This window comes from Bos indicus, chromosome 27 (assembly GCF_029378745.1).
Source record: "Bos indicus isolate NIAB-ARS_2022 breed Sahiwal x Tharparkar chromosome 27, NIAB-ARS_B.indTharparkar_mat_pri_1.0, whole genome shotgun sequence".
NCBI classification, from domain to species: Eukaryota; Metazoa; Chordata; class Mammalia; order Artiodactyla; family Bovidae; genus Bos; species Bos indicus.
The window spans coordinates 25,161,144-25,188,168 of NC_091786.1; the positions used below are offsets into that span (position 1 = coordinate 25,161,144).

At 42.6% G+C, this 27,025-nt stretch overlaps 1 long non-coding RNA gene across 1 annotated transcript; it reads left to right on the forward strand.

Moving 5' to 3' along the window:
* Positions 1-18,053: 18,053 nt before the first annotated feature.
* LOC139180093 (uncharacterized) lies at positions 18,054-22,851 on the forward strand. Its single transcript, XR_011564414.1, has 3 exons — positions 18,054-18,140; positions 18,354-18,473; positions 19,077-22,851. It is a non-coding gene; the product is annotated as an uncharacterized lncRNA (long non-coding RNA).
* The last annotated feature ends 4,174 nt before the right edge of the window (positions 22,852-27,025 follow it).

A 27,025-nucleotide genomic window follows, 5' to 3' on the forward strand; every position in this document is an offset into this window, starting at 1 on the left:
AAAACAGGAAGGGTGGGGAGATGGTGTAGCATTGCGGTTGAAAGCATAAACTTAGGAACCAGACTGCCGGGTTCACATCCCAGCTCTATCCTTTACTAGCCATGTGGACTTGGACAAGTTTTTTAGCTCTTCATGTCTCAGTTGGCTCACCTGTAAAGTAGGAATAATATAGCACCTGCCTAAAGGTTGTTGTGAGGATTAGTTAATTTACTGAGTGCTTTATAAGTGTCTGCTAACTAAAGATTGGGGTTTCCCTGGTGGCTCAGTGGTAAAGAATCTGCCTGACAATGCAGGAGACATGGATTCAATCCATGGGTCGGGAAGATCCCCTGGAGAAGGAAATGGCAACCCATTCCAGTATTCTTGCCTGGAAAATACCAAGGACAGAGGAGCCTGCCGGGCTAGAATCCATGGGGTCACAAAAGAGTTGGACATGAGTTAGTGACTCAACAACAACTAAAGATTAGAATGATGCCTGCCATACAGTAAATTTCAATGTGTCAGATATTTTAATTATTTTCCCCTTATGCAATCCCCCTCCCCACCATCCCCCAACTACAGTGATTGATCAAGGAGTAAAATCCTGGAGCGCAAGGCTTGGCTATTTCTAACTAAATTCTTAAGATGGGATGGCAGGAAGACTCTTTTGCCCTCTAGTCCAAAAGCTGTGGCTGCTGCTGTATCAGGGAAGAAGCTAATCAGCAGAAGGAGAAAAGATAACAAAAATTAAAATTAAAAAAAGCATACGAAAAAAAGCAATATTTAAAAGGAGGAGACCAGAGAGAGGGGAAAAAGACAGAAACAGAAGCAGACCTTGAGAGTCAGAGACTGAATGCTTTTGGAGACAGGATTCCCACGTCTGGAGTCCCAGAAGCTCCTTGGTTTTCTGTCCATGGTTGAATACAGAGGGTTGGGAAAGGTCAACATCATTATCCCTTAGGTTCAGACCAGTCTGGGCTCTCAACAGGCAGGTACCACCCTCCACCCGGGTGGGGGCCTTAGTTCCTGCAGAACTCAAAGATATGTATCAAATTGTAATGTATATCCCTTGAGGAGGAACTGGGAGTCTGTTTCACTGGCTGAGCTGTTGTTTTTTGACTGATTCTCCTCTGCTCCTGCATTCTTTTGTTCCCTTAAGGTCATTTGTTACCTTAAGATCATTAATTATGGAGAACTGTTCAAGGATAAGCGTTTAGATCACAAAATGGCTTAGGCCCAAAATGGCTTCTCTTACGTCAAGAAAATTATGCCTGGTTCTCTTTCTCCAGGGACCCTCCACCTTATCTGCTTAACAAGTCCACTTGCACTGGCATCTGAAGGGCAGGCAATCTCCTGAGACTGAATTCTTCATTTTTGGGGTCTAATGCCTACTCCGGGTGGTGAGTGTCAGAACGGGATTGAATTGTAGGACCCCCGGTTGGTGTCAGTGACTCACTATTGGAACCAGGTAAGAACTTTGGAGGAACTGACCTATAGGAACTCTCTTCTGAAAAGCAGCCAAGCACTCATTCCTCCGTTGCCTCCAGGAGAGCACATTTAAACACTTAAAAGATAGAGCAAAGTATTCAGCAGATCCATTTGAAGCTAAAGAAATGTTTCCAAGATAGCTGAATAAACATGGTACCAAGTTCTAAGACTCTGTATGCTATCTGGTGTGATAATGAACTTCCGCCTAGGCCCATGTTCATATATGTAGTTTATCCAATTTGTGATTTTTTTCTGCTGAAGCTCTTTAGAGTGAATCCAATTATCTTACTGTGTAAAAACAATGCCGTGTAATTAGATGCATCAAAGGTAATATAAATTGTAGAGATAATGGCATTTTAGAAGTATCTGGGATGGAACTTATCTGCCTGGCAGACTCCCATGAGAAAACACTTCCGAGGACAAAATATACCATTCTGTGTCCAGTTAGTCCTGATTTTCTGATTCACTCTTTTATAGGATTCAGTGTTACGTTTCTACAGATAAATTTGTTGTGTATTGAACACCTCTGTTCTTACATTTTTGTTCGTACTTATTTTCATGTATTTGGAGTGAGGTCACTGTAATTTGGCAACCATGTGAGGGGACAGTACAACAATCTCAGAGCTGATCACTGGGAGCCCACGTACTTAGGGTTCCTGGAGCCCCAAGGAGAGATGGTGACCAAGAGTTTGGACACAGTAAGCTTCATTGGCATCTTCAGGTGCAAAAGAGCAGAAGATGCTGTCTGGGGATTTGGGATAAGCTGGTTGAGGTCAAATAGCCTGGACCCCAGAAGCCCTGCTCTATCCTGGGTCACCTCTGTTTACATCCGACCAACCTCCTTCCCACCTTTTCCCCCTAATCTTTTGGGTGGAGGTTATACAGCATCACATTAGGACTATCCCACACTGATAAGCTATTAATGAGTCATTAAAAATGGAATGGAGTTGATGAGCCATGTAGAGTTTGCTTTATCATTTTCTTATAGTGGGACATTTAGGTGGCTCCCGAATTTGGCTTTCATAAATACAGCTGTGATAAAAATCTTTGCCCAATAAAGCTTTTTCCACATTTAGGATAAAACTGTACAAATTAATCCCTGAATATTTTAAGACTTTAGACACATTAGTCAAATAATTTTCCCAAACGTCTCTATTTTCTAAAAGGTGGTGTCTAAAGTGTATTTTTTTCTGTTCCTTTGTCAGTATTATTATAATATTTCAAAACCTTTGTTAACACAATAGTTGAAAATTGGACTTATTGCTTTGATATAGATTTCTTCAATTAGTCTTGAAGTTAAACACTCTTTCCTCATGTGGGTTTAGCCACTTATTTCTTTCATATATTTGGCCCAGCTCTAGACCATTCTTCCTTCATAACTTCTCATTACAGAATGAGGCCAGTAGTGTTGAATCAGGGATTGGCAAGCACTGAGTTATGAGAAGAGGCAGAACAGAAAAGACAAAGTGGGAGGCAAGGGAAGTACCAGGCTTTGGCATCGTAATTGCCTGGCAGCACAGATCAGTGCTGGTGAATTGGGAGAAGGCCTGAGGTTGACCCCTTGTGGTGTAAACTCAAGCAAATCATTTAACAGGTGCACATCTTAGTCTATTTGTAAAAAAATAAACAATTTGGATTTCCTTCCTATTTCTTAAATTAGTTCTGAAGTTCAAAAGTGGACATATTACATGAAATTGCTTTGTAAACACTAATTGTACAAATAAATGTAAGCTTCTACTATTGACCAAGCACCAAGGTGTGTCATTCGTACATAGGAGACGTGTTTAACCTAATGATCATGGACACATTTTAAAAATTAATTTATTATTATAATTGGAGGCTAACTACTTTACAATATTGTGGTGGTTTTTGCCATACATTGACATGAATCAGCCACAGGTGTACATGTGTCCCCCTGTCCCAAACCCCCCTCCCACCTCCCTCCCCACCCCATCCCTCTGAGTTGTCCCAGTGCACTGGCTTTGAGTGCCCTGTTTCACACATCGAACTCGGACACGTGATCTATTTCACATATGGTAATATACATGTTTCAATGCTATTCTCTCAAATCATCCCACCCTCAGCTTCTCCCACAGAGTCCAAAAGTCTGTTCTTTATATCTGTGTCTCTTTCGCTGTCTCACATATAGGGTCATCATTACCATCTTTCTAAATTCCATATATATGCGTTAATATACTGTATTGGCATTTTTCTTTCTGACTTACTTCACTCTGTATAATAGGCTCCAGTTTCATCCACCTCATTAGAACTGACTCAAAAGTGTTTTTTTTAGTAGCTGAGTAATATTTCATTGTGTATATGTACCACAGCTTTCTTATCCATTCATCTGCTGATGGACATCTAGGTTGCTTCCATGTCCTGGCTATTATAAACAGTGCTATGATGAACATTACGGTATATGTGTCTCTTTCAATTCTGATTTCCTTGGTGTGTATGCCCAGCATTGGGATTGCTGGGTGGTATGACAGTTCTATTTCCAGTTTTCTAAGGAATCTCTACACTGTTCTCCATCCTGGCTGTACTAGTTTGCATTCCCACCAACAGTGTAAGAGGGTTCCTTTTTCTCCACACTCTCTCCAGCATTTATTGTTTGTAGACTTTTGGATAGCAGCCATTCTGACTGGCGTGAAATGGTACCTCATAGTGGTTTTGATTTGCATTTCTCTGATAATGAGTGATGTTGCGCATCTTTTCATGTGCTTGTTAGCCATCTGTATGTCTTCTTTGGAGAAATGTCTCTACTTCTTTGGCTCATTTTTTGATTGGGTTGTTTATTTTTCTGATATTGAGCTGCATGATCTGCTTGTATATTTTTGAGATTAACTCTTTGTGAGTGCTTCGTTTGCTATTATTTTCTCCCATTCTGAAAGCTGTCTTTTCACCTTGCTTATAGTTTCCTTCATTGTGCAAAAACTTTTAAGTTTAATTAGTTTCCATTTGTTTATTTTTGCTTTTATTTCCATTACTCTGGGAGGTGGGTCATAGAGGATCTTGCTATGATTTATATCAGAGAGCATGGACACATTTTTTCATCATCCTAAGATCTAAATTAAGTTTTCTGGACATAAGTAACCATCATTTCATGATTATAATTTTTTTTTTTTTTGGCCGTATCTCATGGCTTGTGATATATTAGTTCCCCAGCCAAGGATTGAGCCTGGGGCCTCAGCAGTGAAAGGACAGAATCCTGTCACTGAACCACCAGAGAATTCCCTCGTGATTGTAATTTTTCCTCTCTGTTGATCCATTCATGATAAAGATCATAGTAAGATTTAACCTTTAACCTATGTGTTTATGTATGTGTGGGTGTGTGGGTGGGTGGGTGTGACATTAATAGTAGAAGGAAGTGAAAAAGATATGTGGACAAGGCCTTACACAGGCCTTATAGATGAGTGAGTCCAGTTTCCTCATTTTCAGTTGAGGAAGCTGGCTGTGGTTGATCGCCAAGATCACACAGCTTATTAGAGCAGAACCAGGACTGGAAGCCAGGTCAATGGACTCCTGGTCCAGTGTTCTTTCCATCTCAGTCTACTTCTCTCCTGTATTGTGTAATGTTTCTACATGTGTTACCACACAGCGTTACACCACCTCTACATGATATAACATCCCTCCCCCAAGCAAGAACTTTCTACCAAACCTTGAACTATTTCACTTAAAGCTTTACAGCTAAATAAGGAGGAGAAGCAGAGGGCATGTATTTTCAGAGCTGGAGTGAAATCAAAATTGCTTTTCTCTTTCCATCCATGTATTTCTTTCCAAATCCAGTTTTCCAACCCCCTCCCCACCCCCACCCCCGATATCTCTGAAGTCTTTTTTTACATGATTGACCTGACATTGTCTTACTTATGAAGAAGGATTTCTAGAAGTTCCAGCAAACGACTTCCATTACATCTCGCATGCCAGCCTGCTCTTCAGGATGGCCAGGAAATGTGGGTCTAGTTTTACGTTTTCTTTTTGAGTTAGGGCTCTCTTCTTCTTTTTTCTTTTCCTTCCTTGCTTTCTGTGATCTGCGATGATGATTTATTTATTTATGTATTGCCATGCAGCGTGTGGGATCTCAGCTCCCTGAACCCCTTGCATTGGAAACACAGGGTGTTAACCCCTGGACTACCAGGGAAGTGCCAAGGCTGTCTTCTTCACGGTGAGAGGGCGGCTGGGCATCGCCAGGACACCAGTCCTTCTGCTGCAGGGTCTTTCTTGGCACCGACAGAAGCAAGTTCCTCCCTTGCTTATCCTTCTCTTGCCAGGAGTTACCAGAGTCTGAATTTATTTCCTCTGTCCATCTGTGTGCTTATAAATTGTCTCGCTCTCTCTTCATGAACATGTAAGCTTCCTGAGAGCAGGGAGCTCACCTATGTTGGTCATCAGTGTACCTCAATTGTGTTGTATTTAATATTCACTCAAATATTATTGGAGAAGGCAATGGCACCCCACTCCAGTACTCTTGCTTGGAAAATCCCATGGACGGAGGAGCCTGGTGGGCTGCAGTCCATGGGGTTGCTAAGAGTTGGACACGACTGAGCGACTTCACTTTTACTTTTCACTTTCATGCATTGGAGAAGGAAATGGCAATCCACTCCAGTGTCCTTGCCTGGAGAATCCCAGGGAAGGGGGAACCTGGTGGGCTGCCATCTCTGGGGTCTCACAGAGTCGGACACGACTGAAGTGACTTAGCAGCAGCAGCAAATATTATTAAAAGACTAAAGGGATTGTGGGGTCAGTGAGTTGAACATTCACAAGATTTGGATCCATATTGTCATATAACCTCCCCTAAAATGTCAAAGTTCACAACTCATCAGTGATGTTCAGTAGGATCCTTTTCCTTGTAACCTGTCAGAACTTGGGTTTTGTAACTCAGTGGAAAACTCTTGATGATATCCTAGACAAAAAACTAAAAAAGAATTCTTATTATTCTCATTTTAGTTTATATTTGTTTGTTTCAATGTGTTTTAGAGAGATTTTTGTTCAAACTGGTTATGCTTTTTTTTCTTGATTATGGTAATATAAAGGGATAAACTTTAGTGGTCAAGAAAATTCATTTAATCTTCCCTGGGAATGCTGAGTAAATTAAATATTACTATATAGCTTCTCTCAGTTATGAAGATCAAACATGTTTGACAACATTTTAAGGAGTATAACCAAATTATGCAATCATAACGATTTGTTATACTCAAGATGGGAGTGCAGAGGACACTAATAATGGTTTTACTCAGCATTTAAAATACTGTAAAGATACCTAGTTAGGTAGCCGGGCTCTCTGTATCCACTGGTTCCACATTCTCAGATTCAACCAACCTCAAATTGAAAATGTATACTTTTTAAAAATCTAGAAATTTCCAAACATCAAAGTTGAATTTGCATGCCAGAAACTATTTAGATAGACTTTACTTCACATTTACAACTTTTTCCATAGTATTTATATTATGTTAAGTATTATAAGTAATCTAGCATTTATTTAAAGTGCCCGGAAGGACATGCATAGGTTGTACACAAATACTGTCATTTTATATAAGGGACTTGAACATCCTTGGATTTTGGTATCCTTAATGGGAAAGCAGGGGTAGGTCCTGGAACCAATCCCCCACAGATGCCGACAGATGACGGTAATTGATGAGACATTGGCGGTGTTCAGAGCAACCAGTATGGACGGAGAGGAAGAAATTGATTGGTTCTCTTCTCAACCATTTATTCACCCACAGGGCATTCATAATGAATATCCTCAAGAATTCCCTGCTATAAAGGACCAATTAACCCTCTTAACTAATGCATTTCGCTCTTGTAAACGCACACAGAAGAGAACACTTGTTATCTAAAAGGATCTGGCTCTAGTCTCAAGGGTATGGTTCAAAGTTAATTTCTTTCTTTTTAAACTGTGGTTCTGGGAACTGTTGGGACTGACTTTAGTTTAAATCCCCCTTCTCCTCAGCATGTTGGCAGACTACACATATGGAGGGCCAGGTGGGAATGATCTGGTGGTGGTCTGAAAGTGAACGGAGAAGTTTTCGAGGCCATCACAGTCTGTGGCCATCCTCAGCTCCTCAGAGGCTACAGGATGACCTGAGTCAGTCTTCTCTCTACTTGGTTCTTCTGGGTGTTTTGGTCTGTTGATTTTCCAGTGTCTGTAACCAAAAGCAACATATCTTCTTGGCATGTTTGGAAAGGGAGCTGTTGCTAAGATTATTGGACTCACAAGGAAAAGTTCTAATAGTTACGCAGTATGTAATATATTATTCAGAGCTGAAGATTTCATATTATAGGTATCTGCTAGGTCAGTTTTTCTTAAGCATTTTAATAAAACAAATGCTAACCAGTAAACTTGATGCAATCATTTCTCAAAGGAGATTTGGTGTTTAGTGAATACTTTCCTTTTTCTAGGGTTTATATTCTAGCTATTACATTTGGAAGTAGAATGTTCACCCATTATAAAATGCCTAACCTTTAAAGCTCCTTCTTTGGAATTCAATCTAATTAAAAGCAGAAAATATTTATTAAGTTTCTAGGAATGCCAGCCATACATGAGGAACTTTGGGGGATACCCAAGAAGTCCAAGACCTGTAAATGATGTCTTAATTATGCAAAGGAATAAAGAATCTTTACGGGGTTTCAGTTCCAATTCATTCATCTGAGAAATACTTTCTCCAGATAAGACAGTGTAATGACTCCTTTAATTGGACGCCCATTCTGCAGGGAGATGTGGAAACTGCTCCCATTGGGGCATTCTCTGGCTGGTACCTTCTTTTCAAGTGTTTGAACTGTGACACGTTCATCACACCCATAGTCTGCAGGCTCCAACAGAGCAAGGTAATTCAACTTTGGAAACAGCGGTATCTAGACAATGACAGAGGGCTTCCCAGGTAGCTTGGTGGTAAAGATCCCACTTGCCAATGCAAGAGTTACGGCTTTGAGTCCTGGGTCAGGACGATCCCTTGGAAAAGGAAATGGTAACCCACTCCAGTATTCCTGCCTGGAAAGTTCCATGAACAGAGGAGCCTGGTGGGCTACAATCCATGAGGTTGCAGAGGCAGACGCAACTGAGCACACATGCAAGACAATGACAGAGAGATAGAATTCCCCTAAGAGGTGAGAAAGATGGAATATAATGATTCTGAGTTTCCCTGTGGTTCTTTAAGCATTGATAATACTTTCCACTTTCAGGATCAGTTTTGCCCAGGTTTTTAACTTCTAGCCCTGGAAGGATGCTGTGTCAAGGCTGATTCACATACCATATTGACCATCTATCTAATTTCTTATAGGCTTTAAAAGCAGCTTTATTGATATGTAATTCACATACCATATAATTCACTCATTTAAAGTGTACATTCAGATATGTGTAACCATCACCACAGTCAATTCTAGGACACTTTCATCACCTGAAGAAGTGTGACATCCCTTTACTGTCTCTTCTCTAGTTTCCACCTGCTGCAGGCCTAAACAAGCACTGATTTCCTTTCCTTTCTTCTTTTTTAAAATCTCTAATGCTCTCATGAATCAGCACTTTGCTATAAATCTCCACCATTTTTTGATCAGTTCTTCACCAGACTTTGACACGTGCTCTCCCCTTCAGTTGGAGCCCGGCCACTGGGGAACACAGTGATCTAAAAGTGGCGCCACAGAGCAGTTAAGGGCGAGGGTCAGACACAAAGTGTTCTCAGGTGAACTGAACATCTTGACCCAGCATTTGGAGAACCTCCCAGCCTGAAGTCTTTCCATGGAGATCACACTGCAGGATTCCTCGTTTAGCCTCTTGTGAAGTACAGAAACATGTCGTCGACTAGCTTTTCCTTGTACCTTCCCTCTCTGGTTTTCTCTAATTTACATCCACCTTCTAGCTGGAATCAAGATTGCCAGGAGAAATATCAATAACCTGAGATATGCAGAAAGAAACCTTATGGCAGAAAGTGAAGAGGAACTCAAAAGCCTCTTGATGAAAGTGAAAGTGGAGAGTGAAAAAGTTGGCTTAAAGCTCAACATTCAGAAAACGAAGATCATGGCATCTGGTCCCATCACTTCATGGGAAATAGATGGGGAAACAGTGTCAGACTTTGTTTTTTTTGGGCTCCAAAATCACTGCAGATGGTGACCGCAGCCATGAAATTAAAAGACGCTTACTCCTTGGAAGAAAAGTTATGACCAACCCAGACAGCATATTGAAAAGCAGAGACATTACTTTGCCAACAAAGGTCTGTCTAGTCAAGGCTATGGTTTTTCCAGTGGTCATGTATGGATGTGAGAGTTGGACTATGAAGAAAGCTGAATGCAGAAGAATTGACGCTTTTGAACTGTGGTGCTGGAGAAGACTCTTGAGAGTCCCTTGGACTGCAAGGAGATCCAACCAGTCCATTCTGAAGGAGATCAGCCCTGGGATTTCTTTGGAAGGAATGATGCTAAAGCTGAAACTCCAGTACTTTGGCCACCTCATGTGAAGAGTTGACTCATTGGAAAAGACTCTGATGCTGGGAGGGATTGGGGGCAGGAGGAGAAGGGGACGCCAGAGGATGAGATGGCTGGATGGCATCACTGACTCGATGGACGTGAGTCTGAGTGAACTCCGGGAGTTGGTGATGGACAGGGAGGCCTGGCATGCTGCGATTCATGGGGTCGCGAAGAGTCGGACACGACTGAGCAACTGAACTGAACTGAACTGACTCTACTCTGTTTGCCTTTACAATGTTCACCTGTATCCACCACATTCATCAGGGAACAAATGCATCATCCTTCTTCTGTCTTTTGCTGTCAGTCCGTTTGAATATTGGTTGTCTTCTCAGCCATGAAGTTTATCACGGCTTTGTCCTTAGTTTTGTAAGAAGAGTGAATCAACATTATTTATCTTCCCTGAAGGCTGTTAACCACCTTCTAGTAACATTAATCTGCCATATCACCCCAAAGATGTAAGTCAGATATACTGTCTAAACTGAGACTTCTTGTGTATTGAAGGAGATTATCCACTCTCTTACTAAAATAGCTACATTTATGGTCCTGAACACTTCCAAGAAGAGTGAGCATGGAAGAAGGTATATGTGGGGACGTTTAGGTGGAGAGGAAGGCATGTTAGAAAGCAACATGGAGGAGATCAGTGTAACCAGTCATTTACCATTTCTGTGTAGAAGATTTCTGATGATTTTCTTTTGGCTTTCTACTTCAACTTTTATTTTCACAACTACAAGTCTCTAAACCATTCTGTATTCAATTTTGTCTTGAAGACACATGAGTTAGGCTTCTAAAAATGTCACTGAATAATTATATTCTTCTGGTGCAAAAAGTTTGTGGTTTTAGAATAAGCCTCCTGCTTCTTCAACAGGCTTTACCATACTTCAACTGTTCTCCCTCTGATGTAATCAGGGCTGTAGAGACTGGTACAAAACTTTATCTAGCCAGTAAAACTTTTAGGGTCTTTCACTTATTAATAGTTCATTTCATGAAATATTCAAACCATATAGTGTCTTATATAATTCCAGCACAGTCAATGCTGTGCTTTGTTTTTATTTATCTTTAATCAACAAGTTCACTATTTCGTTTTTTAGATTTATTTGTTTTTGGCTGCACTGGATCTTTATTACTGTGCAAGGGCTTTCTCTACTTGTTGTTCAGGGCTTCTCGTTGCAATGGCTTCTCTTGTTGTGCAGCCAGGGCTCGGGCACGTGAGCTTCAATAGTTGCTGCACACGAGCAGAGTTCCCTCTTGGCATGTGGGATCTTCCTGGGCCAGGATCGAACCCGTGTTCCACGCATTGGCAGGCAGATTCCTAACCACTGACCACCAGGGAAGCCCTACATGTGATTTATTCTTAAAGTGCCCACACTTATATATAGATGGATACATCCTGTAATACCTACCTCCCTTAAAAAAAAATTCCTGAAACTTTAATGAATAGACAGCATAGTCCTTTGGGGTTATTTCAGCCCTTTTAAGGGAAAATCAGCATTTGCTTTTGTTCTTAATTTCAGAGGCATAAGAATAATATCTTCTCCTCCAGCACCTCAGGAGGTAGCATAAAAGAGTGGTAGGGAGTGCCATACTTTCACTTGCATTCATCTGGTCCCAGCTGAGTTAGTAGATTTCCCACGAAAGCCATTTTTCCATTCCTGAATCATATCTGAGCCAAAGGCCCTATAAGGCAAAGATTCCCTGCTTCATGATGAAATGCCAGCACATGACATTCTTTATAATGAGTCACAGTCAATAAAAATTGTTCTCCAAATGAATCTGAGTATGCCTCCTCACCGAGCAACATGAAAGAAACATCTTTATCAAATCAAAACATCTCGTTTCCTCCACTGAGCTCAGACAGACCTTTCACTTCTGTAAGCAAAGGAAATGAGTTTCCACACAAAGTGAAAATCCAATCTGTCCTTATTTTTGACTCAGCTACACTTGCTATGTAGTTTGAGGAAATGAGAATGACGTGTTGGAAAATGTTTGGGGGGTTTGGTGAGTGAGGAGGAGGTACCGAGGAATTCTTTGTACAATAATAATGAAATGATTATTCATTAGTCTAGAGGTATTTTGAACTCCTGAGAGCCTCCATATAAATATTAGGTGATAGGATTCATTTGTATGCATGATTGAATGTGATCTTGACCTGAAACCACACTGGCCTTGCTATTAGGATAAGTGGGAATTTATTAACTGTGCATTTCTCTTCTGTTGCTGCTAAGGAGACTTTTAGTGAGCCTAGTGAGGCCACAAGAGATCCCCAAGATGTCCACACATCAGCCATGGACAGGCTCACCCTTCAGGCTTGGGAAAATGGAAGTAAAGAAAGCATTGTAATGATTGTCTAGAACTTAACAATCATTATGTGAAAAGCATAAAGAAAAATTTAAGGAGGAAATGCAAGCAAGTCAGGCTCATTTAGGGGACAACAGAGAGGGTGTGAATTTCAAGGCTGGCTTCTGTAAAAGGAAAGAATGTGCCCCACGGAGGATTCAGCAAACCCAGGTCAGAGTGAGATGCATTTAATTAACTACCATCAAGGCTCAGGGGATCAGTGACAACACAGATCAGTAAGAACTCACCTGGACCTTGAACTTGACCTTTTCTCAAGTATTCCCAGTAAAGTTACCCAGTAAAGAAAAGAGGTGGGCCAGGGAATTAAGTTCTTATCCAAACATCAAGAGGTTGTTTGCTTAAATTTCCCAAGTGTCTTTGGTAATGCTGTGTGCTTATCTTTCTAAGGAAGAAAAAAAAAAAAAATGATACCCAGAGGAGGGTAACCAGAATGGCAGAGAAAGCCTCCCAAATGAGAAATGGCTGAAAAATCCAAGAGGGCTTGGCAATAAGAAGAGAAGCATGAATAAGGACAAGAGGGTGGCCAGGAAAGAGAGGAGGAAGAGGGAGCGTGTGTTCTCTGTAACACTCCAGAAGACAGAGCTGCCCGGCGTTTCCAAGGGGCTCTCTGGGGGAAATGGTGATCATTAGAAGGGTTGGGATTTACTCTAAGGCTATGGTGATGGGATATGGGGAGGTGGATAAAGATCTAGGGGTTGGGGAGGGAGAAGACTTGTTAAGGAAAATTGACTCTTTTTTAAAAAATTATTTTTAGTTGGAGGAAATTGCTTTACAGTGTTGTGTTGGTTTCTGCCATACAAGAACGTAAATCGGCCATAAGTGTACATGTATCTCCTCCCTCTTGAGCCCTCCTCCGCTTCACCCCGCCCCTCTAGTCATCACAGAGCACCGAGCTGAGCCCCCTGTGCTATACAGCTGCTTCTCACTAGCTGTGTGTTTTGCACATGATAGTGCACGTATGTCAATGCTACAGTCTCAGTGTGTCCCATTCTCTCCTGCTCTCCGCCTCCACGGCCCTCCCCTTCCATCTCTTAGTCAACAGACCAATGTTCATTATCTTCTGAACATGTTGAGTTGTGATCAGAACCTTTCATTGACTGCCCATTATCTACCAAATCATGTTCAAGCTTTTTTGCTTGGTACTCAAAGCCCACAGTAATGTGACTTTAAAATCCTTCTCCACCTGCATCACTATATTCATCATCTCCCCATACCCTTTATCTTTTTGTATGTCATGCATTTTCCAGGCTTCATCTCCCTTCCCCACTGAACTCGCTGCCTGTTTTTCACAAAGCTCCCCTCATTCAATCCTTTCTCATGCCAGCTGAATGTATCTTCCTCCTCTCTGTCCTCACAGTACTCTGGCTGTCTTTCTCACGCTGACCCTAAGCTGTCTTCTTTTCTACTATCATATATTTGAACAGCACTTTGCAGACACAAAGTATTTTCACAAACATGGGTATTATCTACCCGGGAGGATTTTATTCATATTTTGCAGATGACTCAGGCTTTGAGAGTTTAAGTAACTTGTCCAAAGTCACAGAGCTAATATTTGGTAGAGCTGAAATTCAAATGCAGGTTTTGTGACTTTCAATCCGGAATCTACTTCTCTCCTAGGATTGTAGTGAGGGCTAGTTTAAAAAAAAAAAAATCTCTTAAGGTTGAGAGCAATTTTCAAATCTAAAATGCTGCTCAGATGAAAGGAAGGATTTATCCATCAGACAGCAATCTTCTCAAAGCCAGATAAGTCGTGTTCATCTTTTGTCTTTGCATATAAATGCAGATTCTCAGGTCCACCCCAGACATGCTGAATCAGCTACTGACAAGCCCTCTATGGGAGCGGATTATCCTTTCTTTGTGGGCCCCTTGTCCTCCAGGGATGGGGCGTTATGGGATCATTAGCAGGTACACAAACCTTAATTCACAGAGGAAAGGATGGGTGAGCAAACTATATATATATTGTGCTGAGTGAGCAAAGATCTTATCAGGGATTAAAAAAAATTAAAGACTCAACTGGCAAGATTTTGAACTGTAAAGGGTGTTGTCTCCCCTGGAAGGCAGGTGTCAAGTGGAGTTTTAAGTGATGGAGGTAAGAAGACAGGGCTTTGAAGGGGAAATTCTTCATGGGTGTCAGAAAAACTCATCGGGAGGGGAGAAAAAGAGTTATGACGGAATTTTAATTCAGGAAAGAAACGACATGAGATGGTTTTTTTCTTTGAAAATCGCTGACAACAGACCTTTGATGAAAGGGTGGAACTATCCAGGTGTAGAGAACAGGTGATAAAGTACTGAAGGGCGAGGTTAACCCTTTTGTCCAGAGAACGGAACCAGGCACTTGAGTCCCCATGACCATTTTTTTCTGGAAACATCAGTGTGAATTCAGCTATAGACTGTTTTTATTTTCCCTAAACAATTCATTGTTCTAAAGAGATAGAGAGAGAAACAGCTCTAAAGGTTCTTGGTTTCTTTAAGCTATTTTGAATAATGCAAAATGTTGCTTGGGACTGTCATTTGAAATGTACACAGAATTAGCTAGTGAAAAAGAGGAACTTGCTAAAGTTAAATGAACGTATAACCCGGATAGTCTGTCACCAGTGTGGATATGCCGTGTTAGTCTCCAGGAATTCTCTGGTATGAACTTTCATCGAATGTCCTGAGAGCAGGGCTTGGATCATCACTTAGTAAGCATGTTGCGGAAAGTCCCACACCCTGCCCTGACCTTCCTGTAGGTTTCTGTGGGTTCCTGTTCCCCTCATCACTCTTGCTGTCACCTTATTTCAGTCTGAGAGCATAACCCCACTGGAACGTTGCCTCTTTTTCATTTTTCCCCTTCCCCAAAACATCACTATCTAGGCTCCTGCAGGTAACAGGTAATATTGTGATTTATAATAAGAAATACAGGGACTTCCCTGGCAGTCCATTGGTTAAGATTTCACTTTCCAGTGCAAGGTTTGATCCCTGGTTAGGGACCTAAGATCCCACATGCCTCAGGTCAAAAAAAATGAAAATTTAAAACAGAAGCAATATTGTAACACATTCAATAAAGACTTGGAAAATGGTCCACATTAAAAAAAAAATCTTGCATTAATCGAAAACACAGGAGTTACAAATTTGTTTTTAAAAATGACATACATATTTTCATCCCAGTTTCTTGCTCAGCACTCCTAAAATGTTTGGAATTTTCTATGTGGTAAGAGTGATAAAGTTGTCTCTCGTTAGTCATAACAAGCCCCTTTCAACCCTGTGGACAAAAAAAAAAGTAACCAGTCGATCTAAGAAAGAAACAGAAAATTTTATTCACACCAAATAGAGGATTATAACCTAGCAAGGAGTCTTTCAGAAAGCTCTGAGGTCTGTTCCACCCATCAGAGGTTAAAATGTAGTTATGTAAGTTTTTGAGACAGAGGACTGAATGTTAAATGACATATTATGGACAGTTTACACAATCCATCTCTGAGCATACGATGTGAGTAGTGGGCCATGGGTCATTGTGGCCCCTTATAAGATTAAGAAGGAATGTTATCTCTTAAGGAGTTGTCTTGATGCTGGGAAAATATTGCTCTTTATGGTTGAGCAGGTATTTCTGCCGATGGGGAGGTTTGGTCCATGCATAATGTAGACACACAGTGCTCGGTAGAGGGAAGAGAGGAGGCCAAAGGGCAGAGAAAAATCATGTTTAAATTTTCCTTGACTTGCCTTTGAATATGAATTTTTATGTATCAGCCCCATCTGAGTTTATGGCAAAGAAGTTACTTTTGGGAAGACCCTAGGGCTGGGGGCTACTGGCCAGGAGAGCTCAGCACATGATTAGAGGGTTGGAACTTAGTCCATCCCCTGACCTCTGGTTCAGTCACCAATGGCCAATGCTTTAACCATGCCTTCATAATGAAGCCTCTGTAAACCCCCAAAGGATAGGGTTCCAACAGCTTCCGGGTAGGTGAACCCATGGCATTGCTAGGAAGGCAATGCGCCTGCCAGGAAGACAGAAGCTCTGTGCCCTTTCCCACACATCTGACCCCATGCATCCCTTCCATCTGGCTGACCCTGAATTACATCCTTTTATAAATAACCCAGAAATCTAGTAAGTAAACTGTTTTCTTGAGTTACAAGAGCCACTCTAGCAAATCAATTGAACCCAAGGAGAACGGGTTATGGGAACCTCTGGTTTACAGACAGTAGGTCAGAGCTACAGGTGACAACCTGGACTTGTGATTGGCATGGAATTGGCATCCCATCTGAGTGGGACAGCCTCGTGGGTCTGAGTCCCTAACCTGCCTGAGGTCTGACGTTCTCCCTGGATAGATGGTGTCAGACTGGAATTATATCGTAGGACCCCCAGCTGGTGTCACAGAATTGCTTCATGTGGGTGAACTACCACACATCTAGTCTCGGAAGTGCAGTGGTGCTGGAGTAGAGTTTTGAGAGTAAAGGATGCAGGTAGGGATGTGTCTTTCTTTTATATAGGCTTTTAAGGAAGATAGTGGCTAGTTTAGGGAGACAGCAGCACAGCTCAGGAAAGGCTACTACTTAAATTCGAATGCTGTACTAAAAGGTTTACCCAGGAAATAGGATGTCTGGAGCTTCCTTCAAAGTAACTGATGGAGGAGGATGTGGGCGTGGCGCTTCGTGTGAGTGGGCGTGGCACTTCGTGTGAGTGGGCGGGGCACTTTAGATTAAACAAGGCTAACTGTGAGTTAATTGTTAAAATTGGGTATGGTCCATGGAGGCTCATTATATTAGCCTGCCTACTTTTGTATATGCTTGACATTTTTCGTAACAAAGGATTTCTTTATGCTAGGTAGCCCTGATCTGTCCTGGAATCCCTCAGCCACCCCTGGCATGGGCATTTACTCCCTGGCCATCATTTTCTCTATGGCTATGCCTGCTGATGCATTTTCTTGGATAACCCTTCCCCTCTGTCTCCCACTTCTTCACCTCTCTCTTCCCTTCCATGACCAACTGAAACCCTGTCTTCCCCACCTAAGGGGAACTCTAAAATATGAATAATAATTATCCTATTCTGTGCAAAGCAAGCGGTTTAATTTTTCTGTGCCGGGACCTCCCATCCACTGAAAGCACCTACTCTTTTGTAACAAAACATAGCCTTTCATATTGTTTTTCTGAGCAGAGGCTGTTCTAATCTCTTGAAGAATTCTGCCTTCCTCCTAGTCCATCTGGATCCTATCACCAGCTTAAAAAAAATAGTATTTTTATTATTATTATTTTGGCCACGCCATGCTACAGGGGAGATCTTAGTTCCCCAAACAGGGATAAAACCTGCACCCTCTGCAGTGGAAGCAGAGTCTTAACTACTGGACCAGCAGGGAAGTCCTTTGCTGCTGGCTTTTATAATCACTGTATTTCTCCCATCAGAGCACTCAAATTTGTTTAACCTCAAAGTAAAAGTCATGAATGGTAAATATTTCCCATGATTCCAGCAGAGGGAATTTAGTCTCTGTGTAGAACTTCCATCAGGAGAGGTTCAGCTATGAGACTTGACTCTTGGTTTGTCTCTGGTTGAATGGGGCAGGAGAAGGGAAACTCCAGTAATCTAAAACTCCTATTTTCTCCGTAGTCATCTTCCTTTGAAATTCTTTAACTCATTTTACCAGAACTTCTGGCAAGTAACATGTTGACTCATGATATTTTGTCACTTCCTTCCTCTGGCTCACCGCCAGTGAGATGCTAATGGGTTGTCAAATGACCAATAGGCGAGACGGGACAAAAGCAACGTCCCTCTATAAAAACTCGCTTACCTGAACATTAACAATCAGAGACTTGATTACCTGAGCATTAACAATCAGACTGGCTGAGACAAACTGAGACAGAGTTAAGCTGGATGAAGAGATGGCTCCTCCCTTGCAGTATGAAATCATTCTTTCCCTATTTGCTTTGGAGCTTGGGTTCTGCAGAGTCCATCTGTGTGGATGAAAGATGTAGGGTCAGGAATGACCTATACATCTCAGGGGTCTTTTCAGCCATGGTGGGAGAATATTGAAGGGAACTTGAGTGAGGGGAGGGCAGCTGAATATGGCTTTTAGGGAAATAGCTACTCTCTCTCTCTACTTCTCTTCAAGGGCCAGAGGTCAGGCTGACAGTCTGAACCTGTCAAGGAGGGGGAAGAATGCCATTCTAGGAAAATAAGGCAAGTTGACGGTGAACTACCCAGAGAGCTGTAATTATGGGACTCCTGTCTGGTAAGTCTGTGGGGGAAGTGAGGTGTGCCATGAGTTGGAGAAGGGTGGGGAGGATGGACTCTCCTAAATTTTACAGGCCATAGAACTAGAGTTGCTGGATAAATTATGGGATACCAATTAAATTTGAATTTCAGATGAACAACAAATGCATTTTTAGTATAAGCATGGCCCGAATATTGCATGGGACACCCATATACTAAAATAAAAATGATATTCACTATTTGTCAGAAACCCAAAAATAAAAATGCATTTTTATTTGCTTGAGATCTTGTGTAGTAGCCCAGTCATTTTGATCTCATTTTGCTCCATTGATGTAGCAAGTTGTCATGGTGTATTTGTCCAGTGAAGCAAGCATGATGATTATCCCTTAGTAGTGCCTCATCTTGGCCTACTTTCACTGGAAAAGTCACCTGTTTTTTCCCTTTGGGAATGTTGTGAAAACAATGATTGTGCGATGAAAATAACTCCCATCTGAAGGTCCTTCATTACGGTGTACAGGCTTCTTGGAAAGATCCTGCCTTTGAGGGTTCAGAAATCATTACTTAACTCTTTCTTTTGATGCCTTTTTAAATTTTATTTTTTATTATGAAAAATTCTAAACAGATGGTAAAGAAGAAAGAACAATAAACCTCCATGTTCACCCATCTCAACAGTCATCAACTCATAATCTACACTGCCTCATCTATAGCCCACATATTCTGTCCATCCCAGCGCTGCTAATTTGAAGTAAATTCTAGAGAGCTGAAGCTTTATTGCTTTATTTATACCTTTCTGTTCCTCACTGTGCCTTTTCTTTCCCAGGAATGGAATTGTATGGATAGCGCTTCCTCCAAATCTGCTAAACATTGCTCCATGTTTTCATAGTTCTATAGCTGTTAGCCTTCCCAATATCAAATTGCTAAATCTATTCTTTCTAGCCTCCCTTGCCCCATGGCCCATACATGGGACTTGAAAACCCCACCTGGCGTAAGACTTTGGCTGGGACTTGGGTTATGGGAGGATTCAGGAGGGGTGGTAGGTATGCATCATTGGGCTCACTCTGCAGTGTCACTCTGGGAGCTGATCTGAGAACAATTGCTCCAGCTTTTGCAAAGAGTCTGAATACTCTAATATACCTAAGTACATCCTTCCCTCATAAACTGGCTAGAGAGGATTACATTGACCTTAACTTGCTACCTTGACTGACGCAACCTTCCAAGAGGCAAGAGAGGAGAGGCACACAAAGCATTTAAGTCTCCTAGAAGAAAAATGTGATGGTTCCTGCGAGTTTAACAATGTACTGATCTCTTCAGGCTTTTGGGGCTGCCTAGAGCAGAGTTCCAAAGAATAGCAAGCAGAGATAAGAAAGCCTTCCTCAGCGATCAATGTAAACAAATAGAGGAAACAACACAATGGGAAAGACTAGAGATCTCTTCAAGAAAATTAGAGATACCAAGGAACATTTCATGCAAAGATGGGCTCGATAAAGGACAGAAATGGTATGGACCTAACAGAAGCACAAGATATTAAGAAGAGATGTCAAGAATACACAGAAGAACTGTACAAAAAGGATCTTCACGACCCAGATAATCAGGATGGTGTGATCACTCACCTAGAGCCAAACATCTTGGAATGTGAAGTCAAGTGGGCCTTAGAAAGCATCACTATGAACAAAGCTAGTGGAGGTGATGGAATTCCAGTTGAGCTATTTCAAATCCTGGAAGACGATGCTGTGAAAGTGCTGCACTCAATATGCCAGCAAATCTGGAAAACTCAGCAGTGGCCACAGCACTGGAAAACGTCAATTTTCATTTCAATCCCAAAGAAAGGCAATGCCAAAGAAAGCTCAAACTACCGCACAATTGCACTCATCTCACACGCTAGTAAAGTAATGCTCAAAATTCTCCAAGCCAGGCTTCAGCAATACGTGAACCATGAACTTCGAGATGTTCAAGCTGGTTTTAGAAAAGGCAGAGGAAACAGAGATCAAATTGCCAACATCCGCTGGATCATGGAAAAAGCAAGAGAGTTCCAGAAAAACATCTATTTCTGCTTTATTGACTATGCCAAAGCCTTTGACTGTGGATCACAATAAACTGTGGAAAATTCTGGAAGAGATGGGAATACCAGACCACCTGACCTGCCTCTTGAGAAACCTGTATACAGGTCAGAAAGCAACAGTTAGAACTGGACGTGGAACAACAGACTGGTTCCAAGTAGGAAAAGGAGTACGTCAAAGCTGTATATTGTCACCATGCTTATTTAACTTCTATGCAGAGTACATCATGAGAAACGCTGGACTGGAAGGAACACAAGCTGGAATCAAGATTGCTGGGAGAAATATCAATAACCTCAGACATGCAGATGACACCACCCTTATGGCAGAAAGGGAAGAGGAACTAAAAAGCCTCTTGATGAAAATGAAAGTAGAGAGTGAGAAAGTTGGCTTAAAGCTCAACATTCAGAAAACGAAGATCATGGCATCTGGTCCCATCACTTCATGGGAAATAGATGGGGAAACAGTGGAAACAGTGTCAGACTTTATTTTGGGGGGCTCCAAAATCACTGCAGATGGTGATTGCAGCCATGAAATTAAAAGATGCTTTCTCCTTGGAAGGAAAGTTATGACCAACCTAGATAGCATATTCAAAATCAGAGACATTACTTTTCCAACAAAGGTCCGTCTAGTCAAGGCTATGGTTTTTCCAGTGGTCATGTATGGGTGTGAAAGTTGGACTGTGAAGAAAGCTGAGCACTGAAGAATTGATGCTTTTGAACTGTGGTGTTGGGGAAGACTCTTGAGAGTCCCTTGGACTGCTCCATTCTTAAGGAGATCAGTCCTGGGTGTTCTTTGGAAGGACTGATGCTAAAGCTGAAACTCCAACACTTTGGCCACCTCATGTGAAGAGTTGACTCATTGGAAAAGACCCTGATGCTGGGAAGGATTGGGGGCAGGAGGAGAAGGGGATGACAGAGGATGAGATGGCTGGATGGCATCACCGACTCGATGGACAAGAATTTGGGTGAACTCTGGGAGTTAGTGATGGACAGGGAGGCCTGGCGTGCTGGAATTCATGGGGTCACAAAGAGTTGGACACGACTGAGCGACTGAACTGAATTGAACTAAATTGAGAGCAGAGGTGCTCGGAGCTTGGCCCCCAAACAGCAGCAACACGATTACTTAAAGACTTGTGAATTCAAATGCTTGGGTCTACTCTCAAGACCTAGTGATTCCCTAGGAGAATGAGGAGTGGGTGTTGGTGGAATCCAGAAATCTGTGTTTTCACAAGCTCTAGATGATTTAAATCTGGGGTCAGCCAGGGCAGCATGTGGACCAAATCCCACCCACCACCTGTTTTCGTGAATAAAGTTTTATTGGAACACAGTCAGAATCACCTATGTATTGTCTCTACTTTTGTGCTACAATGACAGGCTTAAGGCCATATGGCCCATGAAGCTTAAAATACTTGTAACCTGACCCTTTACAGAGAAAATTTCCTGACCTATGATTTCGAATGATGCTAAATGTTGAGTCAATAAAAGTTAGAGGGAGTCCTCTCTGTCCTGGAAAGACCAGACATTGAGCTCACTTTCTTATAACCCTCAAACTTCTTATAAGCCACACATTTTCAAATACTAGGTTTCCAAGTAAGAGGGAAAGAGCCATATTTATACACTGCTAGTGTGGTAACTTTCCTGGGAAATGTGTTTATAGTATACATCAGAGGAGTTAAAACCAAAGCAATCTTTTTGACTCACCAGTTCCACTTTCAATAATTTATTCTAAGAAAATAAAACAGGAAGTGCTCGATGACCAAGCAACAAGTACTGTATATCACAAAGAAAAATTGAAAGCAGGCTTAATGTCCTACATAATCAATGTGATTGAGTAATCTGTGGTGTATACATATTGCGGATACTAGGTGGTCATGTAAAATGAGGCTGTAAAACTATACTTGTTGATGTGGATACATACTTATAGTGTTGACAGAACAACTTCAAAGCATCATTTTTTTATTACCATTTTTTTTTCTGGAACATACTTATTGTTTTTAATACCTATCTATATACCTACATTATAATCTATAAGGGCACATATAAAAATTCTCAAAATGGTGAATGCTGGATAGTAGGATTTTACATACTTTTTATGCCTTTCTTGTTTCATCTTTATTTAAAAATTTTCTTCACACATATTTGTGTGTGCATGTTAATGGCACAGAGGCACAAGGCATACACACACGCACACATCTCAGTTCAGAGAAGTAACACAACATTTAAATGGATATGTTTGTACACTGCCCTCTGTCCCAGTTGACATAAATGCCCTCGCCATGCAGCCTGATGGGAGCAGCAGGTCCCGTAAGTGTACACCTTGCTCTACTGTTGTACTGTTGTAGAGCAGTAAAGGGGAAGATGCTGGAGGACTCATTGCACCTCCCTCATTTCCTGGCCCAGATGACCAAGCATCTCGGTGCGCCTGGGGCTGAGAGGTCTCTCAGGGTGTGAGACTTTCAGCAGTAAACTGCGGAAGTCCCAGGCAAGCTGGGGCAAGTTGGCCATCCTGTTCCTGTCTGACTGGAGAAGAGTGCCTGGTGCTCATGCAAGTACGCAGAGCACATCTTCTGACTCACTCCATGGGATGCGGTCTCTTGATAGTTTATTTAAGAAACTGTTGCTGGAGCACTGGCTCTCCTGGCTGGGAGAGACTGTGAGCTCAGCAGGATGGGGCCAGGACTCAGAAGAGGCTTTCTTCCTTTCTTCCTTAGCTGTATTATGCAGTGTGCAGGATTTTACTCCCCTGGCCAGGGATCAAACCCCTGTCCCTTGCAGTGGCAGCATGGACTCTTAAACCACTATAATGCCAGGGAAGGCCCGGAAGAGGCTGTCTGACAGCACAAGAAAGCAGAACCCATTTCAGGAGACTCCTTCTCTTTTCTGACTGTATTAATCCACGCATGTGGTCTGTGCCTTGGGCCTCTGTGAGTAAAATGAAACCAAGTGTTATCTGAATAATTCAGGCCAGATTTCTCATTCAGTGACTTGGATGACTTTGAATTTCCCACTTCAGTCGTTATTAAAGATTGAACTAATGAATGTTGCTGAAGTTGCACTCATTGGATCCCATTAGCTCAATTGTGCCCATTCCATTAAAGCTGTCAACATCCTTTTTATGAAAGTGAAAGAGGAAAGGGATCAGGAATGGGGACCGGCAAACCCCTGCTGGTGTGGAAAGGAAACCTGACATGTGATGAAAGTGGAAGTTGGAGTAACTGCTGGATGATCAGCCTTGACTACCTCTCTCTGTGTGTTTTCCACGCACACATTTGAAGGTGGTGGGTGAGATGTTGCAGAGCGGGCCCAGTGCCAGTTCTGCAGATGGACGCTGTGGGCTCATCTTGCTGCCTGTCATCTGTTATTGGAAAGGAGCACACTTTTTGCACCAGCTGAGTCAGGGTATGTCCTCCTGGGTAATCTCATGGACTCTCATCACTCACATTCACATCATCCCTTGTGGATCTTAGGGTACTGGGGTGCTCTGTCGGTGATGTGAGTGGCTGAGCACCTCCACAAAACAGACTGAACCCATTCCCTGACCAGGTTCTTGGGGGATTCACAGCATTCCTGCTGTCTTCTCCTCTGAAGTGCAAACCTACATTGTTTCCTGGCCCACAGGGTCAGCACGTGGAGTGGAACCCTTTCCTAACCGTATGCCATTTGGCAGGTTCCTTAATATCAGCACATCTCAGTTTCCTCAAATGTCTAATGCGAACTTCACCATTCCCACCCCATTCTCACTTTTTTCCTTGTCCTCCAAGTTTCCCTGACCGGTTGTTCCTTTGTTGCCTGAAAACCATAAGGAAGGAGAGTGAGATGGATCCAGGAGACTCAGAAGTGATTCTCATCTTCCAGCACTCACGTGGCCTCCAGCATGGAACCTGGATCTTAGTCCACAGAACTTCAGAGTCATTGGACAAAGGCTGAGGCAGGGGGTTGTAAAGCCTCTTCCGTGGACTGCTGGCGCTTTGCTGGCCCCCCAGGTGTTGTGACATTCACAGCGAGTATGTGTTTCCCTGTGAGAATGAAACTCAGGGGTCCCATTGGCTCTGGGTGGGGATGCTTGGTTCTACTTTAAGAGCCTAGGAAAGTTCTGATTTTTTTCTTCTTCTCTGAGTACTTATCTCAGTCTTCCTGAGAGCCCCCATCATTTATTGTTCTCCCCACCTCGTCTTCACTGGCAGCACAAAATGACAAGGTTCAGTGACTAAAGTAATCCCTTGGGTTTTTGTTGTTTATTTTACACCCCTAGGAAGAAGAAGGGGATTAGGCAGGAGAGGCCACTTAGCTTTGGGGTGAAGAAATAAGAGGTGTGGTGAGATGGGCTCAGGTGGATTTTGCTGGTGGGAATGCAAATAAGTTCCAGAGGAGGAGGACGTGAATATGAGCAGCAAGGCAGAGTCCCTGCAGTTACCCTGGAGAAGGCCTCCTGACATGACTGATGGATGGAAAAGAGGGAGTGCTGCTTTCAGATGAAGGGTGACTGGCAGCAAGATGAGATCACAGCTTGCATTTTTTGTTTTTTTGATTTGGCACATGTCTCACTCTGCATCACCTTTCCCATCTGTTCCACGTGTACGTGTGCAACACATAGATGTCCGTGTCCACTCAAGAGTGGGTAATAAAAATCTCAATTGCAAGCAAACCTAATCCAAGGACCCAAGATACTTGCTTGACCCAATTACTCAGGAACTCAACTGCTCCATCCTCCTTTTATTTAGAGAGAGAGAAAAGGTAGAAGGTGGAGTAATGAGAGGACATGTGAGGTGATCGCAGGTGTACTTTGCTGATGGGAGGGGCATACCGATACCGTATATTAGAAAGAAATGTGCACAAATATAAACACCTTTAAAAGTCCTCATTCATTGGTCCAATAATGCTAGTTCTAGGAATCCAGCCAGAGGAACTATCCCATTGGTGATATAGAGTGGTATGTTAAGGATACTCACTGTAGCTTTATGTATTATAGTAAAATATTGAGAAAATACAGACATGATCAAGGATGGGAAATATCAAAACACATTCAAGTACTTCTATATGATGGAATCAGACTTCCAGTGAAGGTGATGCTTTAGATGTATTTGTTTTCTAAGTTGAAAAGTAAGTGCTCTGTGACAACCTAGAGGGTGGCATGGGATGGAAGGTGGGAGGGAGGTTCAAGAGGGAGGGACTTATGTGTTCCCATGGCTGATTCATATTGATATATGGCAGAAACCAACATAATATTGTAAAACAATTATCCTGCAGTTAAAAATAAGTTTAAAAAGAAACACAAGTAATACATGCATATTGTTTAAAGGTTTAAATAGTGCAAAAGAGCTGAAATAAGAAGGAGGTCTCTCAACTCATTGGAGAAGAAAATGGCAACCCATTCTAGTATTCTTGCCTGGGAAATCCCGTGGCCTACAGTTCATGGGGCCACAAAGACTGGGACACGACTGAGTGACTGAGCTTGAATGCTTTCATCTCAGACTCATCCTCTGCAGATCAGTTATAGATTGTGCTTTAGAAAAGAAAGGGGTGAAATAAGAAAATGATTCCAGAGAGAACAAGAAGGTGGAGGAGTAGGTTGTTGTGGAGGACATCTCTCTCCACAGATACATCAGCAATACACCTTCAGACACAGAAGTGCATGCAAAACACCAGCTGAGAGCGGACAGGAGTGCCTGACCTGCAGAAAAGAACATGTAGACCCACGCAAAACTCGGTAGGGTGAAGGAGCTAGGGGGCAAAACAGCAGTGTGAGTGGGACTGGACCTTCCCTCGGCGGGCGGGGGAGCTGAAGCAGGGCTCCAGTCCCCACATCAGGGCAATTGTCTGAGTCAGAGGAGAAACATTTAAGGCTGAGAGTGAAATAGCTCATCTGTGGCAGCTTAAATGGAATGAGAATCTGACAGCCCTTGCCGCAGCCATACATACCGCAGACGATGCAGTGGCTGGGACCTGGAGTTTAGGGATTGTGAAGCAGTCCCTGGGTGAGGGCTGCTGCTGACTGCGGAGGGAAGAATTGAGGGGATGTGAAAGAGGAGATTGTGGTGGGAAATGCCTGTGAAGGAAAGCCAGGCAGCCATGGAAGCAAGGCGATACTGCTGAGTCACGCATAGGGAGTGGGTCCATCACCATAGCCTCTCTCCCCCCACATGCCAGCATTGGCAGCGGAACAATAGAGAGGCTGGCCCAGCAAAGGCCTGGCGCACTGTCTACAGAGTTGGACCCCAGCCGGGGGCCCCTCTATGTGCCTGATGCACCGAACAACAGAGAAGGACCCCAGGCAAGGAAGCCTGCTAAGTGCCTGAACAGACAGAGCTATGGAGAAAGACTGGCCAAAGAGGCCTTCTGATCGCCAGCTACAAGAGGCTCAAAAAAAGATTCTAATAGGGCCATAACTCCTGCGGTGGAGGCAGTCCGTGTCCCTGCATACTTGGCACTGCCAGGGTCCCTGCAAGCCAAGTGCTGCACCACCTTCACGCTCAACTCTCACTGGGGCAGAGCTGCCACAGGCAAAAAAAAAAAAA